This window comes from Drosophila rhopaloa, unplaced genomic scaffold (assembly GCF_018152115.1).
Source record: "Drosophila rhopaloa isolate 14029-0021.01 unplaced genomic scaffold, ASM1815211v1 contig_178, whole genome shotgun sequence".
Classification (NCBI taxonomy): Eukaryota; Metazoa; Arthropoda; class Insecta; order Diptera; family Drosophilidae; genus Drosophila; species Drosophila rhopaloa.
The window spans coordinates 2,788,088-2,810,838 of NW_025335059.1; the positions used below are offsets into that span (position 1 = coordinate 2,788,088).

A 22,751-nucleotide genomic window follows, 5' to 3' on the forward strand; every position below is an offset into this window, starting at 1 on the left:
TTAATGGATTTAGATTTTTATTGTTTTTTTAGTATATTAAAATTGTATTTGATATTTGTAACATTTGGATATGGAGCGAAAGTTGAAGTGAAAGTTTAAAATGGTAGTGAATTTGTTACTGAATTTAGTTAGCAAAATTTAAATAATAGTACTTTTTTTTTTTAATTTAAAGTTATTAAAATATAACAATTTGAAAGAATTGGATTTATGTAATGTAAATGGAGTTAATTCAATTAGTATCAGATCAATGAATTTGTATGTACTTATATTTGTAAAATTTTGTTTTTAAAAATTGGATTTTAAACATTTTATTTCCGTATACAGAAGTGAATTTTAATATAATTGGTTCTAAATCAAATTTCGTTTAGAAAGTTTTTAAAATTTAAGTCTAATTATCGAAGGATTTTGATTTTTTACATTGCCTTTTAATTTTATAGGTAAAATATTTTAAAAATAGCAGTCTTAACGGGAATTTGAATGAAGTTAGTGATTTCAAATTATGAAAGTATCAGAAATGATTTAAAAAAATATTTGGAATTGGCTGATTTGGCCCTTCAATTTTGTGAGATTGCAAGTTTTAGTCTTTTGGTTAATTTTTATTTTTTGTTAAATGTATGTTGCTTAATAAGATGTGGCTGAATTTATGTTTTGAAAACTTGATTTTTCAGGACTAGGTTTGTTGATTTTGGATTAATCGAGATTGCAAGTTTGAAATAAATTATTTTAATTTTATATTTTATCAGAATGTCTTGTCAAAACTATTTTCATATTTTTTCAGAAAAAGTTAAAAATGTCTTTCTTGCAAAAATAAATGAAATAATAATTTCAATTTTAGAATAATTGTTTGAGAGATGTTTTTGCTTAAAAGTTAATTTAGATCATTGTTTTTTGATTTTAGAATAAAGTTTGAATATATGGACTTATTAATTCTTTTTTTCTGTTTGGAAGTTTCTTGCGAGCTATATTTTACAGTCTTTTTTTGAGCAAAATGTACTTTTTTACTTGATTGTGCTTTTAGATTTTTTAAAACCTGGAAATTGTTTTTTTTTTTAATAGTCGATAAGTGTTTTATGATTTTTAATTTCTGTTTAAATATCTTCAAATTCTAAAATCTATATGAATGGCAGTGTTTTGTTAGTTGTTGTACATTTTGGAACGAACAAATGTTCTTTCTTTTGAAAATAAAACCCTAAATAGTGATTTTGATGACTGAATTTATAGTTTTTTAATTTTAAATTAAATCTCATGTAGGCTCTTTTGAATGTTTCAAATTTAAGCTTGCGTTTTTTTCATGCACTATATTTTCTATAGTTTATTGTCAATTATGTTGTTATAAAGATTCTTTTAGAATTTGGTTGTTTTTCGAATTAAAATCGAATTATTTGAGGCTTTCGTTTTTATATGTACAGAGGAGAAAATTAGTAAAATAAAATTCTGGATATTTAAAAGGTTTGAGACTTATATATTTTTTGAATTTTGTAACCATTTAAAAGATTTGATTTTGAATGTGGATGTTTGAATATGTATGTTTTTTTTTTTAATTTAAGTAAATTATTTTTTAATTTAAATATTGATATTTCATTTTGGGCTTTTGAATTTTAGAATAATTTGGACTCTTAATTTAAAATTTTGTTACTGATATTATTTATTTATTTACTATTCTTAATTTTGAATTTTATTACTGGTATTTATTCGTGATTTAGAATTTTGGTTCAGATTTATAAATGTTTTAAAATAAAAACTTTTGTTTTCGATTGGGGTTCTGAACTTTTTAGTGATTTTGAATTTTACTAAAATTAAAGTTTTTATTATTTGAATTTGAATCGCTATCGTTAATTTGAATTCTGTAAGCAGAAATATTTGAATTTTGAATTTAAATGCATCTAGTTTTTGAATTAAATTTTGAGTTGAAACTGGATTTAGTTTTTTTTTAATTTGTTGAATTTGAAGGGAAAAATGTAATTCGTATTGAATTTGTATTTCATTTTGTGTAATTTTATCTGTTTTTTCATTTTACGGTTTTTGTTTTGGTAGTTCAATGTAAAAGGTATGTGCATATGAATTTTGAATACAATTAATTTTGATTTAAATCGGTTGAATGACGTTGGATTTTTATTTTAAATGGGATATACCGTTTTTATAAAATATTTTTAATTTGGATGGTACTGTAACAGATTGCAATTTTGTAGTTCTTTTGAATTTGGATAGGGATTTCGTCGGTTTAAATTGTATAATTTTCATGTTTTGTAGATATAATTTGTAATGTTTTCTTTAAAATATTATTTTTTGATTTCAATGTGGAGGGCCGTTTTTGTTTCAAATTAAACGCTGACCTAATCAATATGATTTAGACGTCTGAATATTAGTTTTGTTCGGTAAAATTTGGTACTGAGTGCAAAATGTTTTTTAAATGCTTAAAAAGTTTTTTAGTCTACTCTATTTTGAAAGTTTACATGATTAACATTTTTTTGACCTTAAGAAATTTTAAAATTTCGACTAAAGTCTTGTGAATTTTTGTGGAATTTCTAAATGTAATGATTTCGCTGTCTGAATAGAAGTTTCTTTTGTCGAATTTGAAGAAGTAATGAACCTGAAAACTGTTTAGATGTGCAAAATGTTGTTTTAAGCTACTGAGTTTGTATGGCATTTTCTGTGATTTAAATTTTCTGACCTGAGTGCATTTTAGACTTAATATATAGTATTTTGAATTTAGATGGCTTTGTCTTGAATTGAATTTGGCTGACTTAATCGTAATGATTTGTCCTTATATATCGTAGTTTTGGATGACTTTTTCCTTGAATTGAATTTGGCTGACCTAATCGTAAAGATTTCTCTTTATATATCGTAGTTTTGTCGGTCAAATTTGTAGCTAAGTCAATGACCAAGAGACATTTTTGTGTTCTTAAGGGTTGAGGGTGGAATTGATGACTTCCTGTGGGCTTTGTACTGATTTGATTGCTGTACAAATTTTCATCTACATTTCTTGTGCATTAAATATTTCTTTGAAATTTTCAAAAACGTGTGTTTAAAAATTGCCGCAACGCCTTTGCTTTCCTTGATGAAAATGTCAACGAAATATTGAAAGCGCTAAGAAATGCATGAGTTAAACTTGAGTTCGGTTTGGCTATAGTTTTTTTTTTTTTTGGTTTGCCTATAACTCGTTTTCGTTGTATTTTTCTATCGAACTTTTGGGGTCAGGCTATTTCTTTTCTTCTTGGGAATCGTAGAAGCAGCTTCCTTTGCAGCCATTTTATTGCCAAAGGGGTGTGAGTGTTTGGGTGAGTGTGTATTGGTGAGCGTACCCCTGCGCGTATGTGTGTGATATCTAAAGTGTGTGTGTGTGTGGTTTGTGTGTGTGAGTGTGGCTGGGTGGTTGATTTGCGCCTAAAGCTCTGGGCCATGCGAAACTGTGTTTTGGCATTTGCTGGTTTTTGCATTAATATTGTGGTTAAACTAAAGATTCGTAAGGACGAAATGCGAATTTGGAATTTCAATTCATTCGATTTGCGTTTTTTGACACAAAATGATAAACTATTGCATTGTGTGTGTGGAATTTGTAGGGGCAGGGGTGAACTCTTTGGTTGATGAAAAAAATAATTCAGGGATTCTTGGTTTGCCTTCTGGAAATGAAGCCTTCTGCGATGCCGTAGAAGAAGAGTTCGTTTTTGGATTTTGAACTAGTGGTGTATCGGTGGGATTTTGAAATTTTGCTTTTGGGCTGCTATAGAGAGTGAAAGGAGGCACACCTTTGGCTCGTTTTTGGGTTTGGAATTTGGGTATTTTTAGATGTAATTTGGATATTTTTGGGTGTAATTTGGATATTTTTGGGTGTAATTTGGATATTTTTGGGTATAATTTGGATATTTTTTTGACTGGAATTTGAAATGCTTTTTTTCTTGAATTTTTCTAATAAGGCTTCAAAGGTGTTTGGGCAAACTGGTTTTGAAATTAGGTTCTAAACAAAAGTCAAAACATACTTGCGAAATACGAAGAGCAAAAGGTGGCCGCTCTTCTCTCGCTCTCTGCTGCTGCTTCGGCTCTCTCTCTCTCTATCTCTCTCTCGGTTTGTGCTTGTGTGTGAATTCGCCGCAGGATGTGGGCTGTATGTGTGTGTGCTTCCTGTCGAGGGATGGCGTTCGCTGCTTGGGGTAAGTCACTGCCCCTGCTTAGATATTCAGCTGGATATCTACGGCGGGGCAGCTTTCTCCTTTTTGGTTATCTGCTGCTTCTGCCTGCGTCGGCGTCGCTGCTCCTTTTCGTCCTTCTGCTCCTTTCGCCGTCAAATGCTCGATCCTCCTCCTCGCAATCGAGTTCATCATCATCGGCTTTGGATTTGGGCCCCAGCAAAAGTGTATTTGGATTTTTGGAGAGTGCCTGGACTTGAATTTCGGTTTCCTTCCTTGCAGTTTCTGTCGGATTTCGGTGTGATTTGCTGGCCGGATTTGTTGCTTGGGGCACAGGACTTCTCGGTGGGCGGCGGCGGTGGGGCGTGGCAGTTGCTTAAGACACTGGCAGTTTGGCTGGTTGTCAATTTTGGTTCGATTTTGATAGCAGTTTGGATTTTGAATTTCGTTCTTGGCGAGATTGTCATTGCAGTAGAGAATTATGAGCAGTAAACACTTAAGAATTTTGTTGAGTTTCATAACAATTTCGTTGGTGGGGATTTGAGTCTGATCCGGATGCAAGATATGTGGTTACTGCTCGATCCATAATAGCTTTCCTTTCTTCAGCTTCTTGGGGTTCCTACGAAAGAAATATTTAAGAAATGTATTAGGTTTTTATAGGGATAATTGAGATCATTGAATAGTAGTTTTAAATACAAAATTAATATTTACCTGTAAGATATAAAAACGATATTATTATCTCTCTTTACTAAAGATTATTCATCTCGTGCTGTTTGGCCAGATGTGTTGAGAACTTTCCAATTGGTTCCAGTTGTGTTATGATTTTGTTAGTTTTCAGCTTTCCTTGATTTTAGTTGTTACTTTTGGAATTTTGCTTTACTTCGGTTTGAAATTATTTTATTCCAAGACTTGTGTCTTGGGTATTTTCGGAAATATTTCAATTTATATCCAATAATTTGACTTTGAATTAATTTGGTGTTTTGCTGAGTTATTTCCAGAACAGATTTTTTGTCGTTTTTTGAATTTGTTTTAACTTTTGCTTAAATTTAGGCTTTTGGTTTGTTGTATTGTGTTTTTTTTTGTTATACTTTAACCATCTCACGAAAATGTGTAAAAAGTGAATTTTACATAAACTATTTTCGCAAATTGTTCGTTTGGAGATTGACTGTTTGGTACTTGGGGTTTTATACAAATTAATCTGACATTCGGCGGTTGAATTTTTGCAACTTTTCGACTGAATTTTGTTGTGCTTGCTGCGGTGGATTTTGTTGATTTTTAAGTCGGTTTTGTGTGGAGATGCTGCAACAGCCTCCTTAGCGCCGCCTGGTCATGGCGCTCCGAGGAGTCCTCGATCCTGGTGCTTCTGTTGCTCCTGTGCGGCTCCTGCTGCTGCTGCTGCTACTGCTGCTGCTGTTGATCCTCAGCGTTTGAAGATTGAAATGAAACTGATTGATTCTGCGCAGCAGCCGCAGCTTATATACCCGCCAGATCGGTCGAAGCGACGCCAAGCGATCCGATCGCAATCAGGATGCTAGAGCTTTGTCCATTGTCTGGCAGGATGTGGACAAAGGACGCCGTTGGCAACAAAGAAAACCCGTTGGGCAAGTTTATTGTAGAAAAAGCGACGCTCAAAAGATCGGAAAACGCTCGCGTTTCCCTTGGTGGTGGGTCTGGTATGGCGGGGTGGTTATAGATATAGGTTTAGGTATAGGGATCGGGATCTATAGAACCCAGCATCAGTTGCCACACCTGGCGAGCTGAAAAAGCTGCAGCAGCCGCTGGACCAAACTGGTTTCGAGGGTCCAAGGGTTTTTAGCTACATCCTCGCGTATCCTTGACCATTTGAACTGCAATTGTCTGGCCCTGATGATGGGAAAAATTCCTCATTTGAACTTGTTTTTCCACACTACGTTCCTTTGCGCCTCGCTTTCAAAACCGAAACAAGTTTCTTGAGCGAGCGAAATTTGTCAGCTTTAAATTTATGGCCCGCACAGGTCCAAAGCGATTTAGGCAAAAGGCTCTTCTAACCCAGATTTCCCCATGTAATCCATTTCAGTGAGCCGTCGCCCCAGCCTCCCATCCATCCGCAATCCATCACCCACATCAGACGCAGTTTTCCGCTTGTGGGTCAACCTTTTTCTTGGTCGCCAGCCGGCGGTGAATCCTTGCTCCTTTTCGTCCGTTATTTTTTTTTCGCATCTTTGCTAGTTTCATTTTGGTTGCCATCTTTCGAGCATAGCAACAAGTTAAGGGTTGCGCCGCTTTTTTCTTTTTTTTTTCGCATTTTCCGTTTCCCCGAATCCCAGAGCCGAGCACTTTTATTATTTAAATTGCTGTTAACCCTTGTTTGGCCCGGGTTGGTCCCGGTCATTGGGTTAGAGGTGGGGTCACGACATCTATGCATGTCCGTGAGTGTGAGAGAGCATTCCGAAATGGGACATTAGGCGCCAGGAGCAGGAGAGCTGCTCGTCCATTGTGAATGAGCCGTTTGGCTGTCGTTAATGATACGCCCCGTGGGCGAATTGAATTCCGGAAATACTGTCCAACTTCCTTTCAATAAATCATAATTTCCGAAAAAGAAATTTAGTAAAATATGTAATTTTAAAAATTTTAATTTCTTTTAATTTTTTAAAAGATTGGATTAGAAAACATGGTTGCAAAAGTATTGTTATTACCTACGTGAAGCGGATGTTAATTGGCTTAAGTTAAGGTTAAATAAAATAACAATAATATTTTTATAAATATTTAACAGACTTTGTTGTGTTTAAAAAACTCAGTAGCAAGTAGTTTATTGAAACGAAAGCTCTGAATAGTTGTGGTCAATTGGTCTTATGATTAAAGCCAAATTTATAAACGCTTTTTATAAAATGTTTCAGAGGTATTCAAAATCCGTATTATTATTGTCTCGGATTGTGACTCGACCTTACAACATTAATATTATTTGAGTTTCGAGCGATTCAGTATTGTACAGAAGGCAACAAAAATCAATACAATTTGCTTGGAATCTCGATGGCAATTTATAACAATTTCAAAGCCACAAGAGTTTAATACCAAACATTTTCTTGCCCAAAACTTTGAGGTACAGTTGTGTACAAAATGCCCAAACTTTAGATGGAGCCTGCCGTTAGGCTCGGGTCCTTCGGCATTCTAAAGTAAGGGAAAGGGGAGGCCTGGACGAGAAGAAAATTTACATATTTCTGTTAATTTTGCATTGAAGTTGGGTTCATAACGAAGAGGAAACACTTGAAATTTGCATACATTTTCCTCGCTCACACAAACACAAACTCACAAACACACTAACACAGAGGGGACTTCTATATATGCAAATTTGTGTGTTGTAAAGTTTTCATATAAAATACAAGTAAAAACCGAAAGAGGGATAATGGATTTGGGGATGCGGCCAAGGATGGGCTGCCTGCTAAGGACAACGGGCACAAGAAGGACAACAAGCACACACACACACACCGTCTCACACACTCTCACACAGACAGGGCCTACACAAAGGAGGCCCTTGCCAAGAAGGATTGTGCGTGCCAGTTTATCCTGTGAAAGTGTCCTGACCGTGTGTATCCAGGCCTAGCGTCTGAGCGCCTGAAAAGTCAGCAGAAGATACACACAAACACACACAACGGCACACAACCCACATGTACAGATATGGGGAAAATAAATTCAACAAACGGCTCTTCCAGAGAAAATGCTGGCCTTTAAGAAGAAGGGGGTTAAACTGGGGGAGTCGGCTGGCATTGTTTGGATCAAAAAGGCGCCTAAAAATACTCGCACAAGTTCCTATCTCTGCCCAGCTCCGACGACCCTCATTTTTGGTTGGCCAACCATTTTTTTTGTTCATCCTTATCCTTTTCCATGCTGTTGTGTCGCCTGCCGCCCACATTTATGTTACCATAATTTGACTTCAAGAAAAAAAAAGCACAAAATGAAATAAGTTAAACTGCGGACAAGGATAGATGGAATACTCTCTTTCCCAACTAAATACGTTCTTTGGTATTGGCAGCCAACTTATGAAGCCCAATTATCAATTTTAATTACAAATTTATCATTTTCCAAAAGCTTTTAATTAATAACTATTAGATGTGGGTGCAAAAGGAAAAAAATGCATGTAAATGTGCTAATCGAAATATATTTCAATAAAAAAACCTTGTTTTTAAGCTATTATATAATATATATAATGTTTCCGTATGCTCCTTAAATTCGAAATAAATTTGAAATCGGTAACACAAATTTATAAAATTTTATTTTTAAGCAATTATAAAAAATAGTTAGCTGATATACGTTAATTGCAGGGTTGCTTATTACTAAAACTCAATTTTGAACACATAAGTAAGAAGGCTTGAATTTTAAATATGTAAGTAGTTTAAAGAATTTATGAAGCTCTAAAATAAAAATAATTAGGTAAGGAAAAAAATACTTTGCGATCTAAATAATAATGATAATAAATAATGACAATAGACTTGTTGAAGCTAGAAATAAATATCAAGATGATTTGGATGGCGTTGATCGGAGTAGAATCTTCTTTCAAAAGGGTATGAGAACAAGGACACTCATTAAACACACATGCAGGACACCCACACTGGAAACAAGGAGCCAACACTTGCTAACCGAATTTCCGGCTGTAGTTTTCGGCCATGATGGGTTCATTTTTCAGCACCCACACACACACAACACACACTTGCAGGGACATGTGAGGCAACCACTTATGAAGCGAAAGTTGGCATGCACACACACACACACACATACACAGATATCCTCGAAGGGGGGCATTTATGTGGGTGTGTGCGTGTGGCGTTCTTTTGCGGATTTTGCAGTCAACTTGAAAGCCAACAGGCAAAACTATATGGCTAATGTGTGCCTGTGAGTGCGAGGGTGTGCATAATGTGTGATTGTGTGGAAATTTTTGGGCAGTTTCATTTCGTTCATATTTATTAGTTGGCCCAGACACACACACACACTCACCCAAACACTTATACACCCACAGGCAGACAGAGAGAGAGTCATCAAAACAGGACAACAAGAAACGGAAACATTTTTTTACTTTGTATTTCGTATTTTGTATTCACCCTCATCAGTGCAAGTTTAAATGATGTTGCCTGTGCTATGGAAACTATCTCCAGAGTGGCCATACAGGCAAAGAAATTAATCATTTAAGAAAGATTTTTACCAGAATTATGTCTTTATTTGATAATAATATAGCAGTTGAATTCCTTAAAGTTCTTTAAAAATATATTTCAATAAGAAAACTAAATCTTAATTAGACAATACAATCTTAATTATAATTTAGATTAGAACAAGTTGTACTCTGATAACTAGTAAAGATTTTTGTTATACAAATTGATTTTAGTTTAAATAGGATATTTCTAGAAATACGGGTTAATTGCCGGCTAAATAAAATAATTCCTAATCAAATAGTTTTCAACTCAAAAACTAAATTTCTTGTAAGCTTTTTTCTCAGTATGTCTGAGTGAGACCCATTTTCATCCATAGATACACAAATACTTGGACAGGCTTCGGCCTCAAGGATATTTCCTCCCCCCTTAATAGTTGGTGTTAGTGCAAGAAAACACAGGGAGGAAAGCTTGGGTCCAGTGGGCTGGAATGGGTTAAGCCTGTACTTCTTCTAGCCCATTTCCTGACCAGCCAACAGTTTTGCATCTCAACTATAACTACTGGGCTTCTGGCTGCTGTCCCCAGCAAATGTAATCAATTTTTATGCCATTATTGATGCTTCGCAAGGCAATTTCAGTTGGTAAAGGGGTAAAGCGGCAGTCAGTTTCTATTTACGCCTGAAAATTGATGTGCAAATTAATTGGGAATTTTTGGCTGATTTAGCCTGACGAAGGAAATGGCTTCCGGTTGTGTCTGGCCTGGAGATCGAGTCAGCCTTTAAATGGAGGCGTTGCTGGGATGTGGTTGGGATTTTTGGATCCTATCATTTCAGCAGGATAAGAGTGAAAAAACAAGAATATCTGAAAGGGTGACAGCCCTTTAAGTTGGACACTTGGGATAATAATTTTTAGCAGCTCATTGGCATTTACAATAATTTTGTTACCTACTTTTCTATTTTAGTTTTTAAATATTTGTTAGGATACTTTTTATCATCCTTAACTCAGGTTTTGTTTTCTACTTGAACACCACTCTTCTTGCTCTGTTTTCATTCGTCCCTGGCGTATGTCTGTATGAGTGTCCTTTTTCGTCCTCTGGCCAAGCGGAATGTTCAAGAGCTTGTGTGGCTGCCACATTTGGCATTAAACATGTGTGTTACCCATTTTTGTATTTTTATCATTAACGATTTTGTATGCCAAAGAAGAATCCTTTTGTTTCAGCTTGAACCCTTCAGATATGTTTCTCTGCTTTTGCTTCTGTTTCTGTTGCTGTTGGTGTTTCTGTGGGTCCTGCGAGAGTCCCTCGGCAAGTGTATGTGTTTTTCTGCGTGAGTGTGTCCGTGTGTGCCACATTTGTTTCCTTTTATAATTATGTCAGCTGCAAGTATTCCTCCTACAAAAGAGTTTATCAGCGCCATAAAGACACAAGTGCCTAATGGTTTCTGTCCCCTCGCCGCTGTGGGTTGGGATTTGTTTTGCTTTGAGAGCTGAAATTTACCCTTCCAACCAATGAAAATATTAGTGAAGGATGGAAGAAAAGGTTGACAAAAAAGCTAGCCAAGAATATATTAGGATTTTTGAAAATTTAATTCCATTATACATATATCCAAAGAAGGTATTTTGTTTACTCATAGTAAAACAATGAATACGTAGAAAATAAAAATGGATTTTTTTTGTTTCAAGTGTTATTGCATTTTCTATCTAAACATAAGTTTGCCCAGTTCAAATTTCAAAGCACAAGCTAATTAGAAAAGGATGAATGGAAACAATATTTTTATTACAAACGCAGAAAAAAATATATTTTTAAAAGTTTTAGGGAACTCAAAGTATTTAATAATGGTCATTGGCAAGGACTTGGTTATTTCTTTAGTTCTTCCTGCGGAAACATGATTAATTTTTATATTTTGCTGGACAAGGAAGTTCACTTAAAAATTGTTTCCTCTTAGCCCTGTCAAGGATAATTTATATAATTATTTTCTTGATTGTGTTTTCCTACTGCTCCATATTCCTTAATGAATCTTTTAATACCCGCCATAAAATGTCCGTTATTTTGCCGCCATCTGCATGAGTCAACACATACATACAACGAGTATATTAAGGATTCGCAGTATTTTCTTATCAGAGGCCTTAATCCCTGCGGGTCTGACATATACACACACACGCACACACACACGCACACACACAGACACAAACGCCGACGAATTCCATTAGCATAAAAATGTCATAAATAAGAAGCACGCTTACTCGGTCCATACTTAAGTTTGGGTTTGGGTTTGGGTTTGCGTATTCTCCTCCTACAAAACCGAGGGTTGTTCTCAAATCCAAAATGGCGCCGCTTTCTTATTAGAATCGGGAAGGGGCGGAGGTTTCAGCCGGCAGCATCTTCCTTCATTCCGGGGGTGAGTTTTCGCAACCGAAACCGAAACCAACAACCAAAAACCAGTTCTCAGACCCTCACCCCTCAACCATGCCCCGCCTTTTCTTGTGCTTTAGCCTGAGTGTGTACTGTACCTTCATTGTTGGTCAAAAGTTTCTGGAGGCGGCCAAGATGACGTGCTCTAATTGATGTCGTCACAAAGGGTAGAGAAAGTATTCCGCATCCAGGCATTTGAATATTGATTTTAAGCACCCCCCACCCCCAGTTTTCGGGTGGGAGGCTGTTCATTAATTAAGCTGACTTTGACGAGGGGAAAGTTTCTGGACAAGGCGGAGAGCTGGTGAAATAGTTGCTCCGTCCAAGGCAGATCCGTAATGCGTGCGGTCGAACATCAAAAGTGGAACATGAAAAGCACTCGGCCGTGGAGTATGTGCGCCCAAAACCACCCATCCATCCCCCTGAGCAGCATGCAAATTGCGTGTGTCCCACCTAATCGCCCCACAAAACACTGGGAAAAATACTATTCAAATGCCAGCTTTATTGGGTTATCAAAAACAAATAATATTAAGTTAAAGTTTTTTATATAACTTTTGTGAAGATTTATATTTTATTATACCTTCAAATATTATAATTCTTTAAAATATCTATAATTTGTTAGTGTTTCAATTTATAGCTATATAAAAAGAAATAAATATATTAGATTATACAAAGATTTTATAAAGCTGTACCCTTAGTTTTAAGAACAATTTACCTAAATCTGTTTTTTTCTTACGAAAACAGGAATCTTTCTTTTCTGTATGATTTCTATCACTGTATCTTATAGTTATTATGTACTGGTAATGTTACTTTTAATTATTTTAATTTTTTAATTAAACCAAAGCTTGACACAAGCATAACTATCCAATAGCTAAACTAGGATCTTCATGTTTCTCTAATAAGAGTTTCTTTATATTTAAAAATCTCTTAATGAAAGATTTTAGTGATAGTTTCTTTCTGTGTCCTCCCACTTAATCCTTCCACTTAGTCGAAATTGAAGCTGGGGGCATCTTCTTGATGGTTGCGATAAATCATAAGCAAAGAGTCACAAAAAAGCAGTCGACAAAATGTTATGTACATGAATGTATTTAGAAGCCATGCTCAATGCGATTTCCATCCTTTGGCCCCTTCCTGTCCCATTTCGCCCACTTCTGCCACCGAAGCTTGGCTAAAACTTCTTGGAATTTGCTGCTGCAAATAGTTGGAGTCTCGTCCTGCCATTCCCCGTCTTCTCCGCCTCCGGAATATTTATAAATGAAAATTCCAACAAGAACATTTTCTATTAAATTTTGCCTCCCTCTGCACGAGAAAGTTTTCTTGCTGAGGCCCTCCGCTTGAGTTTTTGGTTTTGGGTTGGGTGCGAGAGGCCAGAAACTGTTTTCGTTTTATTGCATTACATTATATACGAATCGCATGTACACATAGATATACATAGGTTCTTTTTGCTGAGCAAACTTTTTGCTTTGGCAAAAGTTTCTTGCGAATAGAGGGAGACGGAGCGGACCCATTCAGGATCTCCCATTACTTTTCAGCTGCAAAGTAAAAGTTCTTAGCTGCACCGCCACCCCGATATCCGCATTTTTCCCCATCCCCACCAAATGTGCCAACTACTTTTTCTCAAGTACCACTGCGGGACATTAAATCCTGCTACGTGCCTCGTCCTGGCCACTGCCGGATTGTTGGATTGTTCAACTGTTGGAGGTATTATGCCATGACCGAAAGTTTGAATAGTTCTTCTGCAACAGCAAGTGTTGCTGGGAGGATGTGGAATGTCCTGCCCCCATTATGCCACTGCAATCCGTTTTGGCTCCAACTATTAGATAAGGTTTGACCCCGCCATTACTCACTGCCTGTCTTGAAATGCTCCACACTAAAGCGACTGCTCTACTCGAAGATGCTCTTTCCCACACGAAGGTGATTCCGCAACTGGACAGCATCCGTTCCCACAGACGCAAGGAGGCTGTTCGAAGGGTCAAAAAACCAGCCTGTCCGGTTGACGGAGAAAAGAGTTGAAAAGTTGCCCAAAACTGTGTGAGAAAATCTTGGCCAGATTGACCTCTGACCGGCTACCAGAGAAGATCGCAGAAGGGGTTGAAAGCAAAGCCGAAGATGCTGCCTAACCCAAAATATCATAAATGTATCTCGAAGTTTCTCGATCTCAGCACAGGATTATTATTTTGAAAGCATATGCCATATAAAGAATTTCTTGTGACTTTTATTTTCAAAAACAACAAAAGGTCATTTAAATGATTTGAGTAAAAGATTTATTTTTTGGTAAAAAGTATAAAGTAAGATTTGGGTTTTATAAACTTCAATCTAATTAATTTTCTAACACTTCAAATAAAACGTACTTTAGTTTTTAAGTCTTAAATGGGTTTTAAGTTTTAAATTTGTGATAAAAAAAGAAGACATAATTTTTTTTTTTAACTAAATAATTTTGTTTCTTTTGTTTTATAATGAATGCAATTGCTTGGGTTTTTCTATCAGTTTCAGGAAAAGGAAGATATTCTAATTTATTTTATATAGTTTATATTTTCCTATATTTATTAAACTGCACGATGTTTAAACATTGATATACTCGAATGCCCCAAAGCTAGAAACGTCTGCCAAGATATCAAATGGTTCTTTGTTTCGTTCCTCGAACCCAGAATAAGTTATGTTATTCGGTTACCGTATTCAATACTCTAGCAACAACCACAATGCCCAGCCCCATGAGCTTTTCCATCCTAAAATTTATAAAATTGGGGGTTGGACTCTACGCAAACTCCAGTCGAGTGTGGGAGAAAGAGGCTTAAAGGGTGGGTAGGCTGGCAGGCGATAAGTTTTTATGTCTTGAGCTGATGGTGTTGAAAAGTTTTTGTGAAACTAAACACAGAATCCCCCAGAAAGGATATAGTTCGGGGGTTGTTGGCCAGGAATATGGCCGCAGCAACTTTTGTGCGGGTGTGTGCGAGTGGGTTTTAATGAAAGAGTATACACACACACACACACACACACCCCCCTGAAACGCTTTCTTGAAGGAGCCCCGGCCGAAAAAAGGGTTGGAAGGGCACATCCTTGCCGGACATTGTCAGGATGGTATGCTGTTGTGCATAAAAGATAATGATGTTGCCTTAAACTTTTGGGAATAAATAATAGTTGTAGTTCCAGCCACTCTTTCCCCCTTTCCCTCTCTCTCTCTTTTGCCCCGCAGGCCTGATGTCCTTGTTTCAGTCTGGCTGTAAGCTAAGGTTATTATCTTTCAAGTTTTCAAGCCCCATGTGGAAGTGCCACAACAGGAGCAACAACAAACGAGCCGTAAAGGGACGGGACCCAAGGCCTTAAGCTTATAATTAATTGCATGTTTGGTCGAGACGAAATAATCCTTTGTACAGAAATAACCCCCCCCCCCCCCACACACACACACACATCTTATGTTTGCCCATGCGTGTTTTTAACCCAAGCCTCCCTCTTTGAGGATAGTTCGAGCAGCGCCCCAAAGTTTGTTACATGCCTTTTGGGAAATTTACAGTCAAATGAATGTTATCATAACTCCCACTGCTCCAAAAGCCTATCCACCTACCAGTGACCAGCTTGTTCAAGTGTAAAGAACTACGCTTTATCCAGTTGCGTGAAAGGCATCATTTTCGGACCCCCAGTTCTATTGCCTGTTGCGGTTGCGACCCGTTGGAAATTTGAAATTTTATTAAAATTGATGAATGTGCCGCTAATTAACGAAACGCCGACCCGTCAAACAAGGCTAATGCAGCCATTGTCCCTCTGATTTACCGAGATCCATCTGGGGAGAAGTCGTCCTGGCATTCATGGATATTAATGACGCGCTTTTGTGCGTGGTATTCGCTGACTAATCAGGCGAGTTAGGCAGATACTGCCTGTTACATATCAGAAAACAAAATTTGGTTCCAAGCTCTACATTCAGACTTTTTTCTTTACAGTTTTCTATACCGAAATTTACCATTTAATGAAAATATATATTTCATAAAATAAAAAGTACCATTTAAACGTTTAAGTCTTTAAAATAACTTGAAAATATGTCAGAAAATATACATAAATTTACATTTAAGGACAGAAAAGTAGGAAGTTTTTAAAGGAGTAAAATAAAACAATAATTATGGTGTAAGAATGGTCTTCAAAGACCAAAGACGTAGTTTTAAAAGTAATGCCAATAATTCAGAAATCTTAGTTTTTATCTTTTTTATTCTTTGCATCATCATCAGCAGTGTGATGTTCAATGATTAAAATAAAATAATAAATTATTCTATTGCAAACATTATCTTAAATGCTATAATTGCAAGGTATTTAACTAAAACTGCATTTATTTACTATATTCATGATTGAAAATACCAGCTAATGTCAGTAGTACTCTAAGAAACCTAGCTTTTATAAGCAGTTCTTCTCTTTTATATAAAAGACTCTATTTCCCGAATAAAATACCGATTTTTGCTCAGTGAAGTGGCAGTAATCAAATCAGATTTCGGAAGTTTTGAACTTATTCTTGATTGCCCTCGCAGGCGCAGAGATACATAGATGGCCACTCCTCACGCCCCTTGGCAGCTTTCGGCTCCATCCTATGACAACAAGAAGCTGGGAAGATTGAGGAGGGCAGGCAACCAAATGACAACAATGGCCAAATTTTAATTGAAAACTTTAATTTGGCAACACAACGAAGTTCGCCTGGAAAAGCCGGGTTGCAGGGGGGGGAGGAAACTGGAGTCTGGAGTCTGCATCTTGGTTGAGGTTTAGGTTTATTTTGTCGCTGGCATTGTCGTTGTCATTGCCCTTCGGCTACATCTTGTGCAAAGGAGTAGTAAAGGAGCGAAGGATCTGAGGCTGGCTGGTCAGGAATTTGCCAACAATAAAATGCCGAAATAAAACAAGAAATTCAGCTCGGTGTGCGAGAGTGTATTTACTTATGGCCAGACAGCATCACTCCTCTTAGCTGTGTGTCTGCTGGATGTTGTCCTTCGCACGCTTCGGTCCTTGTGCATCCTTATTTCTTGCTCTTGATTTCTTGTTTCTTCCTTTCATGGCTGCTGTTGCTGCATTGTTCAAATATATGCACATATCCTTCTGCCTGTCAGCCAGATCCTTTTGCATTTATTTCCACCGCCTTTATTTATTTATAAAGCCAAGGCTCGGAGCTGGTCTGGATCTAACTGCTTCTTGTTGGGCTGCCATGTAGCTGCCATGTTCGGTTCAATTGTTTGCCATTCTTGGCCATTGTCTGGACATCTCCAGTTCCAAATCCATTTGGAGCCCCATCTCCGTCTTATCCTTACGCTTTTGTTAGCCAGTGCCTGTGATTCTGGTTCTTGTTCATCTTTTGTCTGGGGGCCCATTTGAAATTGATTTCTGAATTATTCACAAATTTGTGCCAGCCCTTCGTTTCGCCTCAATTGGCAGCCTCGCATTAGCCAATAACTTTGCCCACTCTTCGCCCACATCCTGGATGTCCTGGCCATAAGTCATCGCAGGCTGCCTCCTACTTTCCGTTGGCAGCAGCTTGCTGTTGATTGCTCCATCGCCTCCACAGCTCCTCCACTCTACTGCCAGTTCATCAACTCAAATTTTATGCATTTTAGATGAGTTTTCCTCACAGTTTGTTTGCAACAACACCAACAAAAAAAAAAAAACAGCAAGAAAGAACATTTTGTTTTTCGTTGTTATTTTTATGCAACTTGATGAAAATTTCCAACATCAACATCAACTTGGGCAAAATGTCAATGGGGTTCCTGCCTTGGCCAGCTTCTCCATGGCTCCCAAACTCAAACCTAACTATTCAAGCCTGGCAGCATTTTGTGGTCAGTTCAGGTCCGGATCAAAATCCTTTAAGTATCCTGCACATTTTAAATTATATAAAACAAATTGTAGATATCAAAAGCAATATCCTTTATTTTATTTGAATTTGTTAAGGATAACCTTAAGTAATTATTGATTAGAAAACATATTTATTGTATACGTTTACATTTCCGAGGTCATTATCTTAAATTGAAATCCTTATAGTTGAGAATGAGTGATATTAAGTAATCCGAGATTTTACCTCTTATATAAGTTATAATTTTTCAAAGTCCTGCTGACTGAGAAATCCGCTCCTTGTCCCCCAGAAAATTGTTCAACTTTTCTGAATTTTTACTAATTTTAACAGTTAACTTCCTTTGGTTTTCGTAGTTAACTTTTACCAGCATGGAAAAATGTTGTGCCTTGGTAACATTTGAGCAGAGCTAGGGATCTGGAGGCCAAAGGATGGGCAGAATGAGAAGGACTTGCAGGAGCAGCTCGAATTTTCAACTCGCAAGTTCAATAAAAGTTTCGACGCTCTCGTCCTTGTTGCAATTTTATTGGCTGGCTGGCGAAAATGCAATTTCCAGGACATGGCTTTCCCGTATTCAGCCTCCTTGGTGTTGCTGCACCTAAGGCAAGAATTTTGCCCCCCAGCAAATTGCATAAAAGTGGAGCATGCCGCTCGCCTCGGGCGCTGCAAAGCAAAACAGAGTCCTGGCCAAACTCTGATGCAGAACTTTGCTTTTCTTAATTTATTTTGCTCACGAGTTGGGCGAATTATAATTACCAGCCAACCCACCAAGCAACAACAGCTAGTCGAGAATTTTGAGGATAGGACACTGAGAGGAAGATATCCTTATGAATTTATTTATTTTGTTTACAACTTATTAAATACAATGCTTACAAATCTGTTCATAAAGTTATGTTTAATTTCTAACTTAATTTATTTTATTTTTATCTGTATGAAATTTGTAACACGAATGCATAAACTTTAGTAAATATAAGAGTTTTTAAGAAAAATATAAACATTTTATAAAATAGAATTTAACAATATCATTTTTGAAATTATACTTCCCTCAATAACATTTTGTATTATGTAAAATTGTATTAAAACATTATTGTACGTTCTGTTTTGTATATGTTTTCATCCTGATAGTTGTAACTAATAAGTTTCTCTCAGTGTAAGGTCGGTTCAGATTGGAAGTTCGTTTTGGGTTTGCCAGCTCGATTTATTGGCTTGGCTGGCGCCGAGTTCGATATTAGTGGTCAGAGCTCTCAACAAAATTTGCAGTTAGGCAAACGCCTTCCTGCGGAAGGACGAAAAGGACGAGGAGGTCGCGGAGAGGGACAGCCATAAATATTAAATATGATACTTTATGCACTGGACCTGGACCGCCGGCTGCTGCTGCAACTTATCAAATATTCCTGGCTGGCAATTGGCCATCATCTCCAGCGCTGCCTTGGCCACATCCTTGCAGGATATCCAAAGCGTGGCTGAATGAGCTTCATTTGCTTGCCCAGATACGCGCCGCATTTTGCATAACAAACTTTGACTCTGGCTGGGTTGGAATAGATGGAGTAGATGGAGTAGAATGGGGCGATCCGGAGTGGAGCCCCAAAACTAATTAGTCGCGTCGCCCGAGTCGCATCGCATGGTATCCTGTAATGGCCAAAGCAAAGAGGTCCTCCAGCGAAGACACGTGAGCTGACGATGCTGCTTTGGGACTGGCTGAAGTCGTGAAACTCATTTTAATATTAATGACTAATTGCAGCTAACTTGTCTTTGGCTCCTACAGCAATGGCATACTTTGATTTTACATTACATATCGACAACATTCTCAAAGGTATGGTATATTTTAAATTTTTAAGACGTGAAGATATTTACGAACGGACATTTAAGTGCAGATAAAAATAATCTTAATAAACTAGTTTCAAAAAGAATACTGAGATAACCTTGTTTAGCTAGCGATAATCGATGATATGAACTTCAGGGTTCTAAATTTTAAATTTAAATTAAAAAGTGGTATTAATCTTAAATCTGCCTTTTCTGGCTCAACGAAAATTGGTTAATTTTTTTAAAATTCTTCGTTTAATCCAAAATACCATTTCCACTTAAAATTTCATTTGATTTTCCAGCGGAAGCTGTCTCAGTCCCGGCAGGAAACTCAGCCATGTCTCTGCTCGTTCCCCGGATTTATTCGGGAGGTGGAACTTTGTAGCTCATTAGAATATTTTCTGCAGAAGTTGCCTGCCTGCCCGAAAACTTTGCACAGCTAGAGAGATGGCATCGAAAAGGACAAAAGAGATAGAAAGCAATTGAATGGGGCTAGTGAGGAGGCAATGCATGCATTTATTTATAGCGCAAAGTAAAACGAGTAAAACGGGAAAAAAACATTCTTTGTTGGCATTCCATTTAATTGGTCTACGAGTTGTTCCTGTCGAGACTTCGGAGCAGCATCCCAGTCCTCATCCGGGAAGGTTCCCAGGCCCAGCATCTCGGTTCGTCGCTCTGCATCTTGCAACTGGTTAAAAGCGGCTGGGAAACAGGTCCTGCCACTGCCGGACCGAGCTGGACTGGTCCGGATGGTCAGTAACCTTTGGCCCAACTGCAAGTTCAGCGTCCAAAAAAAAAAGGGTGAAAACGTCCGAAGATGCTGCGCAGATTTCTGAGATTTTCTCATGATTTTCTTCGCCCGAAACTGGTAAGCATTTGGATGGGTTAAAGGATTGTCGACGCCGGGCATCTTAGGGGTAGTTTTAAGGTTCGTCTTGTCAGAGGTATCTTTATATTCTAGTTAAGGAACTATTTGTGTATCTTGTTATCTGAAAAACAAGATTTCGTTATTTCCAAAAAATATATTAATTTTTATCAATTTCACACATGCCAAAATTAAATTTTGTATTAAGTTTTTAGCTTACAATAGCTTTAAGCACTGGAAGACCTTCATTTATTAATAATCCAATTATATAAATATGTTTCGAGTCTAATATATTTTCTAAAATCCTAAATAGTTAACAATTTATAAAAAAAAACTTGTAAATATTATCTAAACATTTTATAAAATAGATATAAATCTTGCGGATAAATTTACAAGTTTTGAAAATAAAAATTAATTTTAAAAAAAAAGAATATTTATAATAACTAATTTACAAGTTTCCAAACATAAACAAAACTAAACAAATTTAAAAAATATATTTATTTTCTCTTTATTGTATTTTAGTGGTCAAAAATTGTTGGCGCCATCTCTTGGTTGGTTTCCGAAACGAAGGCCAAAAACTTTTTACCTCGGATAAAGTCATTCAAGTGTGGCTTACAACCACCAGGCGGCGCTCTCTTCGGATAAGTGAATTATCCTGAAAGGAGAACATTTAAGAGAGTGAGAAATAGAAAAACGTTCTTTTTGTTTAATAAATTATTATGATTGGCGAATTTATTTAATTTTTTTAAAATATTACATTCTGTTATGATATTAAATAAAGTTTGTATATATTTTTAAGCAATCTAAAATCTAATAACACATATTTTTAATATCAAGTAAATTAAATAAAGGATTTAAACAAAATAAAAGTGTATTTTTAAACTACTTAATATTAAGCCTATCGAAATTAATATTAAATATTTAAATATTTGTTGTATTGAAAATTAATTAAATTGTTCTTTACCATCGTCAATGAAATTACCATTCCTTAACTTTATTGGAACAAAGGTCTAAAATGAATTGTGTTGTATAAGGAAACACAACACGTGAACAAATTTGGTTTTGCTAAAATTGCTAAGCAACCATTAATTAAAACTACCCGGTTGATGTCTGACCTGTCCATTTTCTCTCACTTAATCCAACTCCTCGATGTCCTTTTTTGCTATTACCCAGCGGAAATCTTATTGGTGAAGGCAAATCAAGGCGACCTCGAGCCAAGTCTTTCGTTTTCATCTTTTTTCAATCGGATTCGGTTTGCGATTCGCATTCGTCGTCGCGTAGGAAAAGGAGGCAGCGATATAAAATAAATTAGAAGAAAGAGCCAGCAGCAGGACGAAGCCAGGAGCAGGGGGTGAAAAGGAACTGGCCAAGGAGCAGGAGGCAGGAGACAGGAGACAGGCCAAAGCAAAGCCAAGCAAATGCTTTGCATTTTTAAAATAGAAAAGGGGCGGAGCACATTTAAATGTGGCTTGGTTTTTTTTTTGCACTTCTCTTCGTCCTTGTCGTCCTTTTTTCACTTGGCTGCTGCCACTTACTCAGCAGTCCAATAAGACGAGGCGAAGGCAAGGAGGCGAGCGACAGAGACGCAAATAGAAACTAACTGGGAAAATCGGTGGGAGGGGTCCTGGAAATGGCACGACGTGCACTTAAAAGTATAAAAGGCAGCAAAAGAAAATTATCAAACGAAAACAAATATTAATGCCAGCCACGGGGAGATGGAAAAGGAGATGGAAGGCGAATGCAAATGACAGCTGGTGGAATGAGTGCAAGGGGAAGTGGAAGTAGCAGAAAAAGGACCCAGTGACAAAATGGCACTTTGAGGGCACGTAACGACGGTTGAAAAGGATATGAAAGAATTTTCGCAAACGTAGTTAGTTCGGTTGGGCAGTTGGGGTGGTTCAACAGCCGCTTGTCTGATTCTCCAAAGGACCAAGCCCCCGAGGACCAAGGACTAAGGACCAAGCGCCCGGCACCGGACTGCATTCATTTGTAAATATTGTAGCCTGCAGGATACGTATGCAAATAACATTAAGAGCATCGCATAGAAAAATGTAATTTCACTTGATTTGCTCAAAAATGCAAACAGAGACGAGGAGCACACACACATTCGCTGATACACAGACACGAAGGACACGTACACGGGCAGACAGATAACGGGCCATAACATGGTAGAAAGTTAAACGAAGATAAGAGCCAGAAGAAAGGAAGGAAGGAAGCAGCGGCAACAGGAAAAAGTCAGCTCCTGACAGGATATGAAGCGAAGGACGAAGGGACGAGGATGTTTTTCGGGCTGCTGGAAGGCATTCGAGGAAATCGAGGAAGTAGGCAGTTACTTCGATACGACTGGAGCGGGATTTAAGCCAGTCGAGGGGTAAGAAGAACGCTCCAATTGGTAGGGGTCTTACTAAGGTAAATATAGACAAAACCCAGAAATTAGATAAACGAACTAAAATTTTATACGAGTAGTATTCTGTTATTTATTTCTAATATTTTTTTCATATAATGACATTTAATAGTGATTAAAACTTATATTACATTTTATGTTCAATTTAAAAATGTTAAATTAACAATTATTTTTATTGTTTTATAAGAAATACTTTTGTATATATTTTTTGTAAGG

At 37.0% G+C, this 22,751-nt stretch overlaps 1 pseudogene; it reads right to left on the reverse strand.

Annotated features, from left to right (window-relative positions):
- Positions 1-1,964: 1,964 nt before the first annotated feature.
- On the reverse strand, positions 1,965-18,966 carry LOC108050672 (annotated as a pseudogene).
- Between the last annotated feature and the right edge of the window lie 3,785 nt (positions 18,967-22,751).